At 37.7% G+C, this 15,352-nt stretch overlaps 1 protein-coding gene across 1 annotated transcript in view; it reads right to left on the reverse strand.

Annotated features, from left to right (window-relative positions):
* NELL2 (neural EGFL like 2) overlaps positions 1-12,598 on the reverse strand; it is a 419,741-nt gene extending 407,143 nt beyond the window's left edge. Inside the window, exon 1 of the mRNA XM_030822676.1 lies at positions 12,539-12,598. The gene's annotated coding sequence lies outside the window, so the exon portion shown is untranslated. The remainder of the gene's footprint in view (positions 1-12,538) is intronic.
* Positions 12,599-15,352: the final 2,754 nt, after the last annotated feature.

The raw sequence follows: 15,352 nt of genomic DNA on the forward strand, positions 1-15,352 counted from the left end.
CCTAGAAAACTCCCAAGACTCCACCAAAAGGCTACTGAAACTGATAAACAACTTCAGTAAAGTTTCAGAATACGAAATCAGTGTAGAAAAATCAGTAACATTCCTATATACCAATAATGTTCAAGCTGAGAGTCAAATCAAGAACACAATCCCATTTACAACAGCCACAAAAAAAAATACCTAGGAATAGATCTACCCAAAGAGGAGAAAGATCTCTACAAGGAGAATGACAAAAAAAAATGTTGAGAGAAACCACAGATGACACAAACAAATGGAAATATGTGACATGCTCATGGATTATTGGAAGAACCACAATCATTAAAATACCCATAGTACCAAAAGCAATCTACGGATTCAGTGCTATTCACATCAGACTACCAACTTTATTTTTCACAGAACTGGAAAAAAAATTCTAAAATTCATATGGAACCAAAAAGGAGCCCAAATACTCAAAGCAATCCTAAGAAAAAAGAACAGTGCTGGAGGTATTATATTACCCAACTTCAAACCATGCTATAAGGCTACAGTACTCAAAACAGCATGGTTTTGGTGACATACAGACACACACACACACACAGCAATGGAACAGACTGAAGAACCCAGAGATAAAGCTACACACAATACAGCCATCTGATACTCAACCAAGTCAACAAAAATAAGCAATAGGGAAAGGAATCCCTATTCAATAAATGGTGCTGGAATAGCTGTCTAGCTATATGCAGAATAATGAAATTGGACACTTACCTTTTACCATATACAAAAAAAATTAACTCAAGATGGATTAAAGATTTAAATGAAAGATTACAAATGATAAGAATCCTAGAAGAAACATAGGAGACACCATTCTGGACATTGGCCTTAGGAAAGAAGTTATGACTAAGTCCTCAAAAGCAATAGCAACAAAAGCAAAAATTGACAAGTGGGACCAAATTAAAGATCTTCTACACAGCAAAAGAAACTATCAACAGAGTAAACAACCTACAGAACGGGAGAAAATATTCACAAACTTTGCATCTGGCAGAGGTCTAATATCCAGAATCTGTAAGTTTCTTAATTCAACAAGCAAAAACAAATAATCCCATTAAAGAATGGGCAAAAGACATAACAGACACTTTTCAAAAGACATACATGCAGCCAACAAACATGAAAAATGTTTAACATTACTAATCATCAGAGAAAAGCAAATCAAAACCACAATGAGATACCATCTCACATTAGAAAGGCTATTATTAAAAACTCAAAAACACCAGACACTGAGGAGGCTGTGGAGAGAAAGGAGAACTTATGCACTGTTGTGGGAATGTAAATTAGTTCAACCACTGTGGAATACAGTTTGGAGATTTCCCAAAGAACCTAAAACAGAACTACCACTCAGCCCAGTAATTCCATTACCAGATATATACCCAAAGGAAAATAAATTATTCTACCAAAAAGATACATGCACATGTATGTTCGTTGCAGCAGTATTCAAAATAATGAAGACATGGAATCAACCTAGGTGCCCATCAATGATGGACTGGATAAAGAAAACATGGTACATATATACGTGGAATACTATGCAGCCATGAAAACAACAAGACCATGTTCTTCGCAGCAATATGGATGCAGCTGGAGGCCATAATCCTTTTTTCTTTTAAAAAATGGAACACAAGGACTTAGCCATAATCCTAAGCACATTAATGCAGGAACAGAAAACCAAATACCACATGCTCTCTCTTATAAGTGGGAGCTAAACTTTAGGTACTTTTGGACATAAAGATGGCAAGAATAGACAATGGAGACGACTAGATGGGGGAGGTAGGGAGGAGGGTGAGGGTTGAAAAATTGTTGCATACTATGCTCACTACCTAAGTGACAAAATCGTGCATATCTCAGCATCATGCAATATAACCATGTAACAAATCTGCACATGTACTCCCTGAATCTAGAATAAAAGCTGAAATTATTAAATAGGTAAATAAACTACTGTTTTACAAATGTGGGAGCAGGAGGAATTACAGGGAAGGAAATGATTACACTATTTCCCTGAGTATTTTAACTATTGTAAGTCAACAGGGGAATTTGCGGGTTTTAGAAAATTGCTCCAATCATTCTGGACATTGATTAGTCTTATTCAATTTCAAGAAGACTATTAAAAAATAACAAGAACAATAAAAAAGAAATAACATATTTCTCGGGGAAACCATTTGGCTATATGATGGCACTGTGATTCAGTAGTAAACCGTAAGTATTCCAAGTAACATTTTAAATTATAATCTTTAAAAAGATAAAGGGATAAAGCACCACAAAAATTAAGTAAATGCCTGTGTTTAATCCTTGTCTTCCTCAAAAAAATAAAACCACAAAATTCGTATGGGCAACCTGGTTTTTCGAAACTAAAAATAAATGAAAACTAGAGCAGCTTTTCAAGATAGAGGTTTTATCAGGACTGGACATTTACTATGTTAAGTTTTAGGGAAATAAAAATGAGTAAAAGACATAATCCTGCCTTCAAGTCATCGATAAACAAGAGAGAAATCATGTATGTAAGCAAAATATACATTTATAATACACATTTATTTACAAAATTCTAGGGGACCAAAAAGGAGGTGGTGACGAAATCTTTCTGTGAGAGTCAGAGTAAAGTCACAGGTGATACTTAAACTGCCCCCTGAGTTAATGGGTGCAGCACACCCACATGGCACATGTATACATATGTAACAAACCTGCACATTGTGCACATATACCCTAAAACTTAAAGTATAATAATAATAAAATTAAAAATAAATAAATAAATAAATAATAAATAAAAAAAATAAACTGCCCCCTGAGGATTGAGTTGGAATTCAGGTTGAAGGTCTCTGTCTATGTGTTGGGGGAGGGTAGTATTGAGAATGGAAAAGCCCACACAGAGAGAAAAAAATCAGCAGACTCTAAAAGAATGAAAATGCATGGAACATTTAGTTACTTGTGAGGAAAGAGATGTAGTTTATGAGGAGAGACAATGGATGATGAATTTGTAAATGAAATTGGAAAAGCACCCTTGTAAATAATTTATTTTTAAGGCTTTAGACCTCATCCTATAAAGTAGTTACTTGCCAAAGCATATTCCATAGACTACTAGTTCTGTGGGATATTGAAAGATTGTCACAAGAAAAAGGAGGCATCTCTGATCAAACAGAGTTAAACAAAATTTAAAGGATGTATTTACTCTCGGACTTCTCTGCACCTCTTAATATACTAATACACACTGAAAATCTCAAAAAGCTAATAGAATATGCAGTTTTCTAAACTAATTTTACAATAGAATCTTTTTTAAAGGAGAAAATCAGAGAACTAATGTTCTGTAGGAATGTATTCTGGAAAATGCTACTGGAGTAATGGGGGAAATCACTGCAACTTAATTAAATTGGCTTCCCACCACATGATATCGTTTATTTATTCTTCCACCTAATAAACTTTTATTTAGTACTTCTACGTGCTAAGCCTAATAGTGCATAAAAGTACACGAGCCTTATAAATTCAAATTGTTTATGTGAATAAAAATAATATTAGTTTCCTACTGAGTTAATGTGACCAAAACAAAATGAACTTGGATTCTGACTATACAGGATCAAGTTCATCACGGTGCAGCAGTAGTGGTTAGGCATGGACACTTGGTAGCCAAACTGCCTGGGTTTAAATCCTAGCTATTCCACTTACTAGCTATATGACCTTGGGCAAATTACTTAACCTCTCTGTGCCACTATTAAGTGGGAATTGTGACAGTCCCTAACTCAGTTGTTCTGATGATTAAATTGAATGAGTTAATATTTATAAAGTCCTTAGAAAAGTGCTTGGCATACAGTAGGCATAATGTGTATTTCTGTTAAATAAATCAAATAAATATGCTGGGGTCACAGGGAGTGTTTTCTTTCCTTTCTTAAACTAGTTTATTGCACACTTACTCTGGGAAATTTTTGTAATAAATCAGTAGCCTGTTTAGATATAGGTGAAAATGAGATAACACAAGGCCATTTGGGTTCTTCCCTTAAGTAGGAAGCTTTATTGAAACATCAATCTTTACCCTAGATAGTGAGCCACAGTCTCCTAGCTCTCATTATTTTCTCCATACACCTGATTGAAAAAGTCAGGATATAAAAATGTAACACCAGGATGCAGAAATAAAGTTTATTTCTAGTTTTTTCTTTATACTTCTTACAGTTTTCAGATTTTCCATGATGGCATATCCAAGTTCTTTATTAAGAAAAAAGTTATTTAAAAAATCAGCTCTCAAACTAGGGTTAAAAACAAAGATAAATATAATATAGGAATTTTCTCCTTCCCAGTCCTAAAATAGTTGCCAGAGATAATTGGGAGGTCAAGGTAGGATTCAGCATTATGTTTCAAGTTTGAATAGTTGTGAATTTAGCAAAGAAATTCCCAAACTCTTAACATACTATAAAATTCATAAACATTAATATATTTTAAAGAAAAACAATATGATTCACATCAAAATCACAGCTGTTTGAAAATTCAGGTCACTGTACCCTCCTTAAAGAATTTTTAAAATGGTGTTCAGAGTTACCTTAAAATTAAAATGATAAGAAAGAACTCACATTTTGAGGATTAAAAATAGAAGTCTTCTTATAGACATTTTATAATAATAATGTCTAAAAGGTTCTTTTTTCACTTCTAGATTGAATAAAGCATCTTCCTTATTTCAGTAAATGTTAGATGGATCCTTCTGATTGCTTAGGCCAAAAACCTTGGAGTCATTTCTCTCACATCCCACATCCAATTGCTCAGTACACCCTGCTTGCTACTTCTCAATATATAGACAGAATCTGGCCAGTTACCATCTCCACCCACAACTGCCATGGTCTAAGTCATCATTCTAACTGGTCTCCCTGCTATCATCATTCCCTTCAGTCTATCCTCAAAATAGCATCCAAAGATGTGATGTTTTTATTAAAACATAAATCAGGTTGTGTCACTCCTCTGCCTAAAACCCTCAGTGGTTTTCCATCTCACTTGAAGTAAAAGCTGAAGTCCTTGCCAAGCCATCCATGATCTTGTCCACCTTACCCCTCTGATATCGCTGTCCTTCCCTTGTTCCATTTCAGTCTCCCTGGTATCCTTACTGTCAATATTTCTAAAACAAGCAGCCAGACCTTTACAGTTGCTGTTCTTTCTGCCTGGAATGCTCTTCCTGCAGGTGTCCTCTTAGCTCACTCCCTTACCTTCTTCTGTACTTTGCCCAAATGTCACCTTATCATAAGGTTTTCCTTGACAACTTCTTTTAAAATTGCAAACCACCCCACTCACATTTCCTAGTGCCTCTTCCAGATTTTTTTCTACATAGCAATTAAAACCATCTAACATCCCATGTTTCATATTTATCTCATTGTGTCTCCTCAATAGAATGAAATTCATGAGCACAAGATTTTTCTCTGTTTTATTCTCTGATATATTCCCACAACCTAGAACAGTGCTTAACACAGAGTAGCTGCTCAGTAAATATTTAGTGGATGTGAAATAAAAGTGAAGGTGTTGGGAAAGCTATTGGATATATACTCCTGGAGTGTAGAGAAAGGTCTCGGCTGGAGATATAATTGTATTAGTCATCAGTAAAAATGGCATTAAAATTAAAAATGCTGGATTCAGTAAAAAAGAAACTTTTTTTTTTTTGAGACAGAGTCTCCCTCTGTCGCCCAGGCTGGAGTGCAATGGCATGATCTCGGCTCACTGTAATCTCCGTCTCCTGGGTTCATGCCATTCTCCTGCCTCAGCCTCCTGAGTAGCTGCGACTACAGGCGTCCGCCACCACGCCTGGCTAATTTTTTGTATTTTTTAGTAGAAACAGGGTTTCACCGTGTTAGCCAGGATGGTCTCAATCTCCTGACCTCGTGATCCACCCACCTCGGCCTCCCAAAGTGCTGGGATTACTGGCATGAGCCACCGTGCCTGGCCAAAAAGAAACTTTTAAGAGAACTCATTTTTAAAATATTCGTTGGAAAAGCATAAAGACAAAAAGAATGCACTTTGTTGGAAACACATAGTGATAAAAATCATGTACTTTTTGCCAATTTCAAATTAGCAAAATTTACAAAACTGAAGGCTATTTAAAAGATATACAATATGCAACTAATTGCAAAAGACTGAATCAGTAATTTTTCATTGCTTTCTAATTGAATTTTGCTTTATTTCATGTTCAAGGTTATCTTCTCTTCTCAGTAAATGAAGCAAATTGTATGCTTTTTCATCCTTCTGTTTACCATCAGATCTTAGACCACCATGAAACACAAATAAGGAACTGAGATGCGTGCAATATATTGTTTCTAAAGAATTCCCCTCTCTATTCTTCATCTTCTGTGACCATTTAATTGTGCTGGTGACTGGCAAGACATGTGGGAATGGAAAGTAATATACTTGGAAGTAAATGGAGATTAAAATTCTCTTCTCAACAATTTGAAACTTATTCTGAAGCTTATTCAAAAAAATAAATGAAAAGCCCAAGGTCAGGCAACACTTTACTGAGAATCAGCCATTAGAATGCAGAACAGTGCCCTCAAAGACTGCTGTCTGCATTTTGTAGGAACAGATGCAAAAAAAAATGGGGAAAATATTGTAAAATAACCACCATTATTGCTCGGTAATTTGTGTTAATTGTATGAATGAAGTTGTCGACCCACTGTACTTATTAAATGACATCACTCCTCTGTCCCTGCAATTTGTTTCAACATGATGAAAACACAGTTGGGCTGAAAGATGCCTAGCTTCAGAGTAGTCTAAAAGCTTTTCAAATACCTTTAATTCATATTCACAGCCACCATTTTTGAAAATGTAATATTTCATCACCTGCTATATCAAATTTCTAAAATCTGCATTATATATTTCAAGGATGTTTAAATCAAAGTTAAAGTATCAAAAAGCCTACATAATTTAACAAGTAATATGTATTAAAGGATGCTGACACAGCAGATAATAGGCAACCAACAGGCCAATATTAGCCACATGAAAGCTGCAAATGACTGCACATTTAAAGTTATGAAGATGAAGAAGCTGAGAAAGAATTTAAAAGGAAAGAGATAAGCGAAATCAAATGAGGCAAAGAAAATAGTTTAAAGGCAAGAAAGTTGAAAATATAAAAACAATCTGAAGAGTAAGTGAAATAGAAAATCAGGCAAATGAAATGGATTCAGAATCTGACTAAGCTAAAAAAAATGGTATTAATCAACCATCACATCAGACCCACACTTTTTAAAATGGAAATTATTATAACTGGGGTGAGAATAAGGAAGCAAGAGAATTCCAGAAATATGGTGGAAATTAATATTAAATAGGGCACCATTGTGATTTTTTTTTAGTTTCCTTTCTAATAAAATCGCTAGAGCCATCTTTACTCCATCACACCTTCCTTTCACTCATCATTGCATCCATCATTATTAACCACAAATCTCACCTTCACCACCACAACAACAATTTTCCTGGAAGAGATTTTTACAGAGTATGTAAGTCAAGAAAATGATAAAATTTGAGCCCCTTCAAGGCAAACCATTATAAGTCATATTGAACACTTTTTGAACACCAGTACCATAGAATCATAGACTCACAAGGTCAGAAAACTCTAAAGGTCCTCTAGTCTAATAATTCATTCTCAAAGTCCCTCTATAATATTCCTGACAAACAGCTAGATTATTTTTACAAAAACATGTTGATTGATAAAAGAACACTGCCTCCTACAAAATGGTCCATTTCACCTTCAAATATCCTTTCAACCTGTTATTTATTCAATTTTTATTCCACTCAAATTAAACATTTTGGCCAGGACATCTATTAATAAGAAAACATGAAAACACCAAAGCAACTGGCCCTACCCCACAGAGGCTCTCATTTTGTTAATCTGATTGGAGCATCCCCGAGAATGTGCTTTTAAAGCTCCCCAAGTGATTCTAATATGCAGCCAGGATTGAAGAACCTTGCACCCAACTAAGTTCAGTCCATACAAGGTAGATTTACTGCAAGAAAATGTCAAAAGGTCCTTCTCCCTAAAATTTCCATCCATGAGTCTCACTTTGACCTCTTGATGATTATACAGTAGAATAAAACAACATTATGACATAGAAAGAGCACAGCATTTGAATTCAGAGAAACCCAGCCCAACCACTTCCTAAGTGACTGGCTTCAGCCCAGCTGTCCAGCTGTCCTAAGTCTTAGTTTCCATATATGTAAGAAGAGGATAACAGTAACTAATGGAGAGTTGAAGGAGTTAATATATTGCACATGGGCAGCACAGTGCTATCATGTCTTCTTGAGCCTTCTCTAGGTAAATGTGGTGAGCAGACCCTAGGGTGGGCCCATGATTCCCACCCCTTGGTGTTCATACCCTGTATAATCCCCTCCCATTGAACTTACATGAGGCCTTTGACTTGCTTCTAATCAAAAGAATATGGCAAAGATTAAAGGATTTTGCAGAGGTAATTAAGGTCCCAAATCAGTTGATTTCAAGTTAATCATAAGGAAGCTTGTCCTGGGTGGGCCCTTAAAAGAGTGACTAGGCACTCCCTGAAGTCAGAGACTCTAATCAAGAGAGACTGTCCTGTGGGCTAGAGAAGTAAGGGGTCATGTTACAGAAGCTCATGTGGCAAGTAACTAAATGGCCTCTAAGCACTGCAAGTGGCCTCTAGGACCTGAGGGCAGCCTCCAGACAACAGCTTCAAAAAATCAGGGCTCTCCACCATATAGCTTCAAAGAAATGGATTGTGCCATCGACTGGTAATTTGGTTTACAGCAGTAGAAAACTAATACTGTTAAGCACCAATGATTTTAGTTTGAATATTTTGAGTCCTTTCCTCTTGAAAATAACTTTTATTTTCCTGGTCACTACCTAAAACACCTCCACTTGAGCTAAATTTTCTTTAACATGTGGCTTGCAAAAGCAGACGCAACCATCACAGCAAAATGTATTCAGGTAGGAAGCATCAATGGATTTTAAATCTGGGGTGGTGGTAGTGGTGGAAATGATATTTACATTATATTTGATTTTGTTTTTTACCCTAAAGTACAGATCCTATATGGTGTTAACTTCACATTTAGGGAAAAGAAAAAAAGACTCCCTTGTTATCAAATTGTTTTGCTAATGATCCTCTCTTTAACCATCTGGAATGCAACCCATTCAACCTGAAGCACGTGTTAACTCCAAAGCTTGCAAAATATATTTTGAAGAGTTTCACAAAACATAGGCTATTGTTATTTATCTTAACCTATTATAGTTTGTATTACTCACTTGACCCCACTAGCCTTATGCTAACTTGGCATATTTATATGTTCATGCATGCATGCGTGTGTGTGTGTGTGTGTGTGCAGAATCTCCTGCCAATCAGAAAAACCTAAGAACCTTAATTTTCCTCTTTCCATATTCACACAGGCAAGTATTTCAAAGTATTTCTAAGTAATTCGTACCCAAACACATCATGAAGACTCATTCTTCCACCCTTGCTCACTGATGGTTTTATGTCAGATCACATGCATTATCTATCTTTAATTTCTGAAAGGAGCCTTTCTATTAATGTCCTTTGTAAGGTGTGATGCAGAGGAGATTAATGGCAGTCCTTATTTGATAGACAGTACCTAACAGTCAGCCATTGCTTCCCTCTCCCCTCTATAGGTAGTCCCTGATTCCCAATGTAGAGGCTAACACTGCATGGGTAGTTTTCCCCTCTTATTGAGGATATGATCACATGACCCTGAAAGTACCTGACAAAGACAATTAACATGCTAAGAATGACAGAATGAAAACATAAAAGAGCTCAAGTTCTTGATGACACTGCTCAAGCAATGACTTAACCTGACCTTCAACCATCCTACTGCCAGATTTCTTCGAACATGAGAAAATACTTTGTCTAAGCCCTTTTTGGGTATCCAGCTACTTGTAGCCACAAACATCCTAAATGATACAACTGCCTATCTGTAACAATTTTTAAAACTCCCTGAACCTCAGTTTTTCCAGCAAAGAAAGGAAAATATAATAGTGTCTATTTCTTAAAAATGTTGTGGAAATGCAGTGGTACAATGAAGATAAATGGTGCTCAGCATGTAGTAAAAATGATAAATTATTAATATAAAATAATATTAATATAATGCAAACCTACATAAATACCCAATAACCGTATGTTGAATATAACTGTGTTATTATCGTGGGTTGCACTGTGTTCCCCTAAAAGATGTTAAAGTCCTAACCCCCAGTACCTGTGACTGTAACCCTGGAAATAAGGTTTTTGCAGACACTCAAGTTAGGATGTGGTCATTAGGGTGAGCCCTAATCCAATGTGACAGTGTCCTTATAAAAAGGGGAAATTTGGACAGAGACAGAGATACGAGCACAGAGAGAATGCCATGTGAACGTGAAGGTAATAATCAGAGTGATGGGTCTAAAAAGACAAGGAATGCCAAAGATTGCCAACAAACCACTGGAAGCTAGGAGAGAGGCATGGAATAGATTCTCTCCCACAGCCCTTGGAAGGAACGAATTCTGCCAACACCTTAATCTCAGACTTCCAGCCCCCAGAGCTGTGAGACAATACATTTCTGTTGTTTAAGGCATTCAGTTTGTGCTGCTTTGCCATGGCTGCCCTAGCAAGCTAATACATGCATTTAATGTTAAAAATAAACCTAAATTCCAAAGGAAAACATGCAAAAAAGACAGAAAATGAGTGTTCACTTTTTGCACAGCCATACATTCATAAGCCGATGTTGATTTTCATGGATAACTAATGGTAGCACACACAAAAAAATGATTCTGGAAATAAAAATCTTTAAGCATGAATTTTAAGGTTAGAAACTGGAAAGCTTTTCAAAGGAAAGAGGAATAATCATAGAGAAAAAAAGAATAATTTGGAAGTTATGTAATGTATGTTAATAGAACGAGAAAACAGAAAATAAGGGAGAATTTTGAAATATAGAAATAACGCAGAAAAATAAACGGGGTTAAGAAACAAGAGCACTTTCTTAATAAAATAATGAAATAACAAATACTAAAGTAGATAAAGAAGATAATGAGATGTAAGAAGAGAATCCATTTGGACATATCTTTTAAATTTTAATTCTTTACAAAGAACTATAAATTGTTATATTTGCATATTTAATCATTACTTTTTAAGCCTTTCAGTTCCTTGAAATTTTTTACTAAAGAATTGTCACTAAAAACATGTGGAAGAAGATGTTTTGTATTGAATTTGAATATATTATTCACTTAATTACAACCTTCATGTAACAAAGGTTTCCTAATGTAGTCTCATCTAAAATTAATAGATATATACTCAGTGAATCCAAATGTTTAACGAGCTACAAGGTTTATTAACATTCCCATTTTATTTATTTTTAGCTTTATTAAAGCTCATCTACTGCCCACAGGCTTGTGATGCACATATCACATAATAAAAAGGCAAATTAAATTTAAATTCTTAGTGGCAGAATTTCCTACAAGCAAATGAATACCAACATGTCTACAATATTTTAGTACTGCCAGATTTTAAATTGAAGATTAAAGTTTTTATTTGCTTTTAATTAGTCTTATATTTACACAGTGAGAGAGAGAGTACAAACCAGTCCAAATGTTACCAACAAATCCATAAAATGAAATACTTTACATAAAAATGGGTGTAATTTCCACAGCTCTGCATTAGGTCTGTTGCTCAAATAAATACCTCCCTCATTTATTGACTGATGGCTGAAATTATTAGTAATTAATTTCTGTGAAAATACAAATGTTCTTAAGAGAGTAACACTTTAAGCTACTCTCAGTGAAATCATTTGAGATCCTAACCTACATACACACTTTTATAGTTAGCTGGTAGGGGGCTGAGGAGGGAAGAAAGGAGAAGAGCACCAGTGAGACAGGCTGGAAGCACCCAAACTGACATTTGTCAGCTTCCCTAGATTATTTATATCTTATTGGGATTCTATTTTTTTCAAACGAACATCTTCTCATTTAAACCATGACATGGAAGTCAGAGACGTAAACACTAGATAGACTTGTGCAAATCGTGGTCTAATTTCAATTCATTTGCAAGCATTTACTGAGTACCTATTGTGTACAAAATACTAAGCTAGGCTTTACAGAAAATATAAATGTAAGAAAGACACAGTGGCCAGGTTCTCAGAAGCTTACAGTCTGGCAGAGGTATAACACAAATTCAAAATTCAGTAGCTACATAGGTGGTATAGCAAGATGGGTCAGAGAGTGGGCCACAAAGTTAGACAGGCAGGCTTGAATTGTGGCTCCAGCTCACATGTAATGTAACCTCTGTGTACCTTGACCCTCAGCTGCACAATGGAAATGAATTGTTATGATGATTAATTGAATTAATACATGTGAAGCACTTAGAACAGTACAAGCAATAAGTATTACGTAAGGAACATCTGAGAAAACTAAAAACAAAAAAAGTGCTAGTGGAGTTCAAAAGACACAAGGTGGCGTTTGATAGGAAAACATGACTTTTCTAAGATAGCATACAGCAGACAACATTAGTGACCCTCCCACCCTCCACCCCACCTATCATACACAAAAGGACTTTACCTTTTCAGAGAGTACTTCTGCTATTGTGCAACCTGACAGCTTCAGTTCACATGTGGTTTGTACTGTAACTTATTCTTTCCCTTTTATTTGCTCTTCCTCCCTGGTCACAATGGGAACAACTTGCACTCAAACTGTCATTGTCTAATAAAAATATGTCAACGTCCCACACACAGTCTTTGCAAAAATGTCGGGGTGGATTTTTAAGATGCGAGTATCATGAGTATCCTTCTATATTCATTTATTTTTAATACATGAAGAAATAAGTTCTCTTCTGCTAAGGGAATAGAGAATATGAGTTTAATCTGGTCAAATCATAGTCTTGGTTTTTTAGGATGGCATGGATATTGGTGTAGTTAGGATTCAACCAAATAGTCTAAAACAAATCAAAACAATTTATCGTACTTACACAAAGTAAAATGGTAATTTCACACAAAGTCAAATGTTTGTACATTATATAAAACTTACTTAGAAATAAGCCTCTTTAAATACTACAATATATGAACTTTTAATATTAACTTCTTAGATTTCCTTTTTCTGAGAGAAATAGGTGAGAGGTGACAGCGTGCTGGCAGTCCTCACAGCCCTCGCTTGCTCTGGGCACCTCCTCTGCTTGGGCTCCCACTTCGGCAGCACTTGAGGAGCCCTTCAACCCACCACTGCACTGTGGGAGCCCCTTTCTGGGCTGTCCAAGGCCAGAGCCGGCTCCGTAAGCTTGCAGGGAGGTGTGGAGGGAGAGGCGCAAGCGGGAACGGGGGCTGTGCATGGGGCTTGCAGGCCAGCTGGAGTTCCAGGTGGGCGTGGGCTTGGCAGGCCCCGCACTCGGAGCAGCCGGCCAGCCAGCCCAGCCGGCCCTGCCGGCCCAGGCAATGAGGGGCTTAGCACTGGGGCCAGCGGCTGCAGAGAGTGTACTGGGTCCCCCACCAGTGCCAGCCCACCGGCGCTGCGCTCGATTTCTCGCCAGGCCTTAGCTGCCTTCCCACGGGGCAGGCCTCGGGACTGCAGCCTGCCATGCCTGAGCCTTCCCCCACCTCTGTGGGCTCTTGTGCAGCCCGAGCCTTCCTGACAAGCGCCGCCCCCTGCTCCATGGCAACCAGTCCCATGGATCACCCAAGGGCTGAGGAGTGCGAGAGCATGGCACGGGACTGGCAGACAGCTCCACCTGCAGCCCGGGTGAGGGATCCACTGGGTGAAGCCAGCTGGGCTCCTGAGTCTGGTGGAGACGTGGAGAACCTTTATGTCTAGCTCAGGGATTGTAAACACACCAATCAGCACCCTGTGTCTAGCTCAGGGTTTGTGAATGCACCAATCAACACTCTGTATCTAGCTGCTCTGGTGGGGCCTTGGAGAACCTTTATGTCTAGCTCAGGGATTGTAAATACACCAGTCGGCACTCTGTATCTAGCTCAAGGTTTGTAAACATACCAATCAGCACCCTGTGTCTAGCTCAGGGTTTGTGAGTGCACCAATTGACACTCTGTATCTAGCTGCTCTGGTGGGGCCTTGGAGAACCTTTGTGTCAATATTCTGTATCTAACTGATCTGATGGGGATGTGGAGGACCTTTATGTCTAGCTCAGGGATTGTAAATGCACCAGTCAGCGCCCTGTCAAAACAGACCACTCAGCTCTACCAATCAGCAGGACGTGGGTGGGGCCAGATAAGAGAATAAAAGCAGGCTGCCCCAGCCAGCAGTGGCAACCTGCTCGGGTCCCCTTCCACACTGTGGAAGCTTTGTTCTTTTGCTCTTTGCAATAAATCTTGCTACTGCTCACTCTTTGGGTCCACACTGCTTTTATGAGCTGTAACACTCACCGTGAAGGTCTGCAGCTTCACTCCTGAGCCAGCGAGACCACGAACCCACCAGAAGGAAGAAACTCCAAACACATCCAAACATCAGAAGGAACGAACAATTCCAGATGCGCCACCTTAAGAGCTGTAACACTCACTGCGAGGGTCTGCAGCTTCATTCTTGAAGTCAGTGAGACCAAGAACCCACCAATTCCGGACACATAGGGACAGTTGGTTGAATTTTTAGTTGTGTCCCCAAATATGATATGTTTAAGTACTAACCACCTGCATCCCCCACCTCATCCCTGTGAATGTAACCTTATTTGGAAATAGGGTCTTTGCAGATGTAATTAAGTTAAGATGAATCATGCTGGACTAGTGTGGCTCCTGATCAAATGACTCATATCCTTATAAAAGGAATATTCAACACAGAAATAGACCAAATTAGACACACAGGAAAAAAGGCCATGCAGCGATACAGAGATTGGAGTGATGCAGCTATCAGCCAAGGAATGCCAATGATTGCCAGCAAATACCAAAAGCTAGAAGAAAGAAAGAATTCTTCCCCGAGAGACCTCAGAGGGAGAATAGCCCTGCAGATACCTTGATCTGAAACTTCAAGTCTCCAGAACTGTGACAATAAATTTCTGTTGTTTTAAGCTACCTGATTTGGTATACTTTGTTACGGCAGCTCTAGGGAGCTAATACAGTAGGCCAATTCATTCATTCAGCAATACTTATTGAGTCTGCTATGTCCTGGACATTATACCTAGTGCTGCTGGGATATGGTGTGAGTAAGTGTAACAAAGTCCCAGTTCTTGGAAGTTTATGTTTTTACAGAGAAGACATTCAACAAACAAAATGTACTATCATTAATTTAATTGCAGTTGCAAACATAATACCTAAATACCTCTCTCAAGTCATTCTCTAGCACAGTAATTGGTTGTATTTTCTTTATAATCTTCATCACTATTTGAAATTATCTTGTTTTGTCCTGTAATTCTTGTCAGTCTCCCCTCATTCCATT

The sequence above is a fragment of the Nomascus leucogenys genome, chromosome 11, assembly GCF_006542625.1.
Source record: "Nomascus leucogenys isolate Asia chromosome 11, Asia_NLE_v1, whole genome shotgun sequence".
NCBI classification, from domain to species: Eukaryota; Metazoa; Chordata; class Mammalia; order Primates; family Hylobatidae; genus Nomascus; species Nomascus leucogenys.